Source organism: Heloderma suspectum, chromosome 2 (assembly GCF_057233095.1).
Source record: "Heloderma suspectum isolate Gila_16-S chromosome 2, 16-S_ref, whole genome shotgun sequence".
Lineage (NCBI taxonomy): Eukaryota > Metazoa > Chordata > Lepidosauria > Squamata > Helodermatidae > Heloderma > Heloderma suspectum.
In genome coordinates, this window is record NC_139459.1 from 405,395,539 (window position 1) to 405,402,383 (window position 6,845).

Below are 6,845 nucleotides of genomic sequence, written 5' to 3' on the forward strand. Positions count from 1 at the left end.
TAACGAGTGGGGTACCGCAGGGCTCAGTCCTGGGCCCAGTGCTCTTCAATATTTTTTATGAATGACTTGGAGGAGGAGGTGCAGGGAATGCTGATCCAATTTGCAGATGACACCAAATTGGGCGGGATAGCTAATACTTTGGAAGACAGAAACAAAATTCAAAGTGATCTGGATAGACTGGAGCGCTGGGCAGAAAACAACAGAATGACATTTAATAGGGATAAATGCCAAGTTCTGCACCTAGGAAAAAGAAACCAAATGCACAGTTACAAGATGGGGGATACGTGGCTCAACCACACTACGAGCGAGAAGGATCTTGGAATTGTCGTCGATCACAAGCTGAATATGAGCCAACAATGTGATGTGGCTGCAAAAAAGGCAAATGCTCTTTTGGGCTGCATGAATAGAAGCATTGCTTCCAAATCCCGGGAAGTCCTAGTTCCCCTCTACTCAGCACTGGTTAGGCCTCATCTGGAGTACTGTGTCCAGTTCTGGGCACCACACTTTAAGAAGGATGCAGACAAGCAGGAGAGGGTTCAGAGGAGGGCAACAAAGATGATCAGGGGACTGGAAACAAAGTCCTATGAAGAGAGACTGAAAGAACTGGGCATGTTTAGCCTTGAGAAGAGAAGACTGAGGGGAGATATGATAGCACTCTTCAAGTACTTGAAAGTTTGTCACAGAGAGGAAGGCCAGGATCTCTTCTTGATCATCCCAGAGTGCAGGACATGGAATAATGGGCTCAAGTTACAGGAAGCCAGATTCCAGCTGAACATCAGGAAAAACCTCCTGACTGTAAGAGCAATACGACAATGGAACCAATGACCTGGGGAGGTGGTGGGCTCTCCCACACTGGAGGCCTTGAAGACGAGGCTGGACAGCCCTCTGTCAGGGATGCTCTGACCTGGATTCCTGCATTGAGCAGGGGGTTGGACTCAATGTCCTTGTAGGCCCCTTCCAACCCTACTATTCTATGATTCTATGATTCTATGATTCTATGAATATGAACCTGAGCACACTCTGGGAAAGTGCGGAAGACAGGAAGGCCTGGCGTGCTATGGTCCATGGGATCACGAAGAGTCGGACACGACTTAACGACTGAACAACAACAACATGCTGTCATCCCCCTGATCAGAATGCTCATGGTAATCACCAATAATAATAAAAAATACTTCACTGTATTTGAGGCTGCGTGGATGTGGACAAATTGCTTGGAGGACCGAGGCCCACCACTTGCCCTCCTGACCCTGGTCCATCCTGGCTTGTGAAATCGTCCAGAGCTGGGCCCAGTATCCGGACGTCGGAGGTGATGAATGCTGCTAATGCACTACTGTGGTTTGAGAAGGAAACTTTTTCGGGCATAAGTTGTGGAGGCAGGTGCCAACACATGCTGGCCAGAGAAGGCATAAAGGGCAGAACGAGGCAAGGGCAGGTGGGAGGGAAAAACCCCCTCCTCTAGCTCTCATGTAGCTGGTAGCTCTTCCACTGTGCCCTCCTGTCTTGCAGTGTTGCTATTTAATTCCAGATCGGTCTGCGATAAGACCGCACTCATTCACAATTTGATCGTGGATGAGAGGGCTGGCCTGGTGTGTTTTACTGAGACTTGGGTGGGTGAGCTGGGTGGAGTCAACCTGACTCAGCTCTGCCCACCTGGGTACGTAGTGCAGCACCAACATAGGTTGGAGGGCCGGGGGGGGGAGTTGCCGTGGTTCATAGAACTTCCATCTCTACCACCAGGAGACCGCTCCACCTTGGAGCGGGCCTTGAGGGGTTGCACCTGGTGCTGGGCCACAGAGACAGACTGGGGGTGCTGCTGGTGTAGCGCCCACCCTGCTGCCCAGCATCCTCCCCGACTGAGCTGGCGGAGGCAGTCGCAAGTGTGGTGTTGGAGGCACCAGGACGGTGGTTCTGGGTGACTTCAACTTCCATGCTGAGGCTGTCTCCAGAGTTCCAGCTCAGGACTTCATGGCCTCCATGACAACAATGGGGTTGTCTCAGTATGTCATTGGCCCAATACATGAAGCAGGGCACACCCTTGATTTGGTTTTTGCTCCAACTTATGAGATGGGTAGTCTGAAGATTGGGGGGCTCCATGTTACCCCATTGTCATGGTCAGACCATATCCTGGTGAGATTTGAATGTACGGCATTACTCTCCTCCTGTGGGGGTGTGGGACCTATTCAGATGGTTCGCCCTAGGAGACTGATGGAATCCGATGGATTTCTGAACGCTCTTGGGGATTTTCCAGTGGAGAGAGCTGGTGATCCAGCCGAGGCCGTAGCCTCACTGTGGAACAGTGAGATGTGTAGGGCCACCGACTTGATTGCATCTGAGTGCCCTCTCCGGCACTGTGGAGCCTGTTCTGCTCCCTGGTATACTGGGGAGCTGCGGTCAATGAAACAGGCTGGACGTCGACTAGAGCATGAATGGCACAAGACTCGAAGTGAAGACGACCGAACACGCTCTAGAGTGCATAATCGTGCCTATTGTGTGGCAGTGCAGGCAGCAAAGAAGGTTTATTTTGCTGCCACCATTGCATCCTCAAGTAGCCGTCCAGTGGAGCTCTTCCGGGTGGTCCAGCGGTTGTTAACATCTTCCCCAGTAAATGGGCTCTGGCCCCGTCGAGGACCTGCTGTGACCTTTTTGCATCTCACTTTGAGGACAAAATCACTTGTCTCCACAGCGACCTTGATGCTGTTGTTAGTGCAGAACCAGTCGAGGTGTCTGATGCCACCATCTGCCTGATTTTGTGGGATCAGTTCCAGTTGTTACGGCCTGATGATGTGGACAAGATGCTTGCAATAATATGACTGTTGTTGTTGTTCAGTCGTTCAGTCGTGTCCGACTCTTCGTAACCCCATGGACCATAGCACGCCAGGCCTTCCTGTCCTGCACTCTCTCCCGGAGCGTGCTCAAGTTCATATTCATTGCATCCGTGATGCTATCTAGCCATCTCATCCTCTGCCATCCCCTTCTCCTTTTGCCTTCAGTCTTTCCCAGCATCAGGGTCTTTTCAGGGCAAAGTTTTGCATTTCCAATGGAACTAGACGCCCACGAATCCAATCCTGTACAACGTCCGTTTTCGGCGAGGTTTCCCCTCTGCGCAGCCCTGGTCCTGGAGCTGGAGGTGTGCTTTGTTCTGCTGCCGCTAAAGCGCCTGTGCAGGTCTTCTGTATCTCGTCTTTGCACCTTGAACTTATTCATGGACAAGTCCAGTGAAGTTCAGAGGGGCCGCAGACCCTCCCGAGCGGCGCTTCCTGTGCCTCTGGGGCATACAGAGGAACGGCGGCATCACTGCTGACCCCCCCCCCCCCGACGGCACTCGGATTCCAGCGGTTTCTTGCGGGAAGACGAAGCAAGAGTGCGGGAATGCCTCTGTTCGGGAGATTCCCAGGATTCATCCCCGGCGCCCGCAGGCCGGGCGGGGTTCTGGAACTGCCAGGGCAACCCCTTCCCCACCAGGGCTGCTGTAAGGAGCACAGGGTCGTGGCAGAGTCTGCCAGTGAGGGGAGGGGGTGACCTGGAGGTGTCTGGAGCCTGGAGCACCGGAGGCACCGAGCTTCCCACGAGAGAGGTTCCCCTTTGGCGATGCCCCAGCCACCACTGCTGTGCCCTGGCTGCCCTCCCACAGCAGCTACATCACACTTCTCAGCGCAGACCGGCGAGACTGAAGGCGAGGGTGACCCGGTGCTGCTGCTGGTCCAGCCCAGCAGTCCAGGCAGGCCCAGGGGAGCATCCGGTGGACCACGGACTGCACAGGCTGGGTTGCTCCAAGGAGCCAGGCTGGTCCTGCCCCAAACTGGGCGATGTGGGCGGCGGGCCGGTGAGAGAAATGCTGCTGTCGCCTCGTCATGCTTGAAGGACCATTAGCGGGATTGCTCTCCACGCTTTGCTCCCCCTGTCCCCCGAGGTTTTGGGCCCTGCTCTGGCACACCCTGTGCTGCATGCCTGCCCAGCCCGAACCCCCTCCCCCCATGGCTCCTGTTCCTTTCCTGTCCATCCTGAGGGGAGTGTGAGTTCTGCAGAAGCTGGAAAGGGAGAAAGAGCCACACTGCAGGGGCCAAGCGCCACACCCCCAAAATGTAGCCGAATACGGCCGAGCATACTCTGTAACCAAGGACTACCCAGTGATGCTTGGGGAGGAAAAGAGAAACAAAAAGAGGCAGGAGGGCGGGATGGGCTGCTGGAGGAAGGAATGGCTGGATGGAATAACGAAACGGAGTGCTCCTGGGCAGAGGGTAAGACACCGGAGGGTGCCGTGCTGGAAATGAGGAGTATTCACTGCCGTGGAAGATCTGCAGACTACCTCTCAGCATTATGCTGCTGTCGGCAATCGCATTTAGGGGGTCTGCTCTCTCCCAGGCTGCTCCCCTAGCCCAAGGGAAGCACCCCCCCTCACCCCAAGTGCCGCCCAGGGCACTACCCCAACCCAAGGGAAGGCACTCCCTCACCCCAAGCCCCAAGTGCCCCTCAGGACACTGCCCCAGCCCCGGGGAAGCCCATCTCCAAGGAGAACCCCTATTTGAAGAACCAGATAGCAAGACACTGATTCTCTGGTTCTCCTCCTTTTCCAGACCCCGGCATCCAGCGGCACGCAGCCACTCTGTCCCCACAGCAAGGCCAGCAATGGCCAGGGATCGGGGGCCTGGACAGCCTTCCTCGCTCGACATGGATTGGCTGCTACGGCACGCCTCTGCGGAGAATGCCCTGATGCTGCGTTTTCCTGAGCACAAAAGCTAAAGAAATGCACGGTAGGAACACCGCCGTGTTGTGCAGAGGGCAAAGCAAGCCATCGTCCTCAACTTGGCAAGCAGCAGCGCAGGACTAGGAACGCCACCGCAGCGAGTGACGTCTGTCCCCTGACGAAACTGACCAAGCAACCCAGCGATCCCTCGCGGGTGCAAGAGCAGGGAAGCTGCACTGACCTCAGGGACGTGTCAAGGGCTTCGCAGTGGGAAACACCAGGGAGCGCACTCCGGCATCGCTCAGCACCAACAAGCCTTGCATCGCAGAAGCGGGGGGATTCAAACTGTGAATCAAAGCGCAAAAGCGCCTTTTCGCACTCGTGGGATGGCGCTTTCACGCGGGGACGATTCTCTGCTGTACTGAGAATAGGCCAAGTGCTGCGGTGTTCGGGGATGAGAGTGCAGCGTACCCACGGAAGGACGAAAATGGGCAATCGCGATTCCACATCTTACAGAGTAAGGCGTCTGGACATGGCGCTTCATAGCCTGGCAGCACCCCTCCCTTCCCCACGCCAGCACCAAAACAGCCATGCCCAGCCATGCAGCAGCCATTCCCCACGCTGAGCCCCAGCTCTTCTTCCCAGCCTTTCTAACCATTACACCACACTTCTATTATGAAACTCATGAAGAAAAAGAGACAGTATAATGGAAAGTTCTTTCTGAAGCTATCACACTTGTACAAATGCAGAATGAAGGGAAAGATTAGCAAGCTTCTCTTTGTTTGAATAAAAAGCACACTGCACATGCTCAGGGAATGGACAAAATGAGGAATAAGCATACCAGGGAAACAGCTGGGTTGAGAGAGAATCTCCCCACACATACACACACATGATGGAAGAATATAGTTCTTCATATTCCCTGGTATGGTTATTCCTCATTTTGTCCATTCCCTGAGCATGTGCAGAGTGTGCTTTTCCATGCCTTACGGAGTAAGGTGTCTGGACATGGCACTTCATAGCCTGGCAGCACCCCTCCCCTCCCCATGCCAGCACCAAACCAGCCATGCCCAGCCATGCAGCAACCATTCCCCGCACTCAGCCCCAGCTCCTCTTCCCAGCCAGTGCGCCCCCCACCCACTGGGCCCCAGCTCCACTGGCCAGACAGCCTGCGCCCACCCCACCCCCCAGTTCTGCAGCTCCTCTTCCCAGACAGGCTGTGCCCACTCCCACCCACTGATCCCCAACCCACCAGCAAAACCAAGCCACCACTCCCCCACCCCTCTCCCAACAGCCCCATTGGCGTTTTTCAGGCACACTCTGCATGCAAATAGCAAGAGCTCTATTGGCCGGTGTGGCCCTGCAGTAGGGATGGCGGAGAATTTCTCCCCGAAACTTTGGGGGGCCGAGCGCCAACGTGTTCGGCCCACCGAAGAAGTTTCGGGGAGAAATTCTCTGCCCCCCCCCGGGACGGGACTTACCTTTCCCAAATGTCCCTCCCGGCGGCGGGTCCCGGCGGCGGTTCGTCGGGTCTTTGTCAGGGGCGGGGGCGGCAGCCGGTCTTTCGACCAGCTGCCGCCGCCACCATTCCAATAAAAGTAAAAAAAAACAACAAGCCCCCGTGATAGGCTACGTGACGATTAACGTAGCCTATCATGGCTAGATTTGCAAAGTCAGCTATTTGCGTTGCCCTTATTTTCGCCGTAGTCTACGTAAAGATTTACGTAGACTACAGCGACCAAATAAGCAACGCGAATGGCAGCTCCCTATGGGGGCTGCCATTTGCGTATGCGCATTTTTTTTTTTTATAGTCACCCGTGATAGGCTACGTGACGATTTACGTAGCCTATCACGGCTGACTTTGCAGATCTAGCCATGATAGGCTACGTTAATCGTCACGTAGCCTATCGGGGGGGCGGAAGAATGTGATTCTTTTGGAAGATTTTCTGTCTTCCAAAGTATTAGCTATCCCACCCAACTTTGTATCAACAAATATTTCAGCTCTGATCTGACACAAAATACAACCTTGATGTCCTCCTTTCCTTGCCAGGTCAGTTACACTTTTATTTCTCATCTTCTAAATGATAAAGCTCAGTTCCCCTTTTTCTACCCAATGGTCCCCAAAGACCAAACCCAGTACCAGGGGATTGCCAAAGTGCTCCTG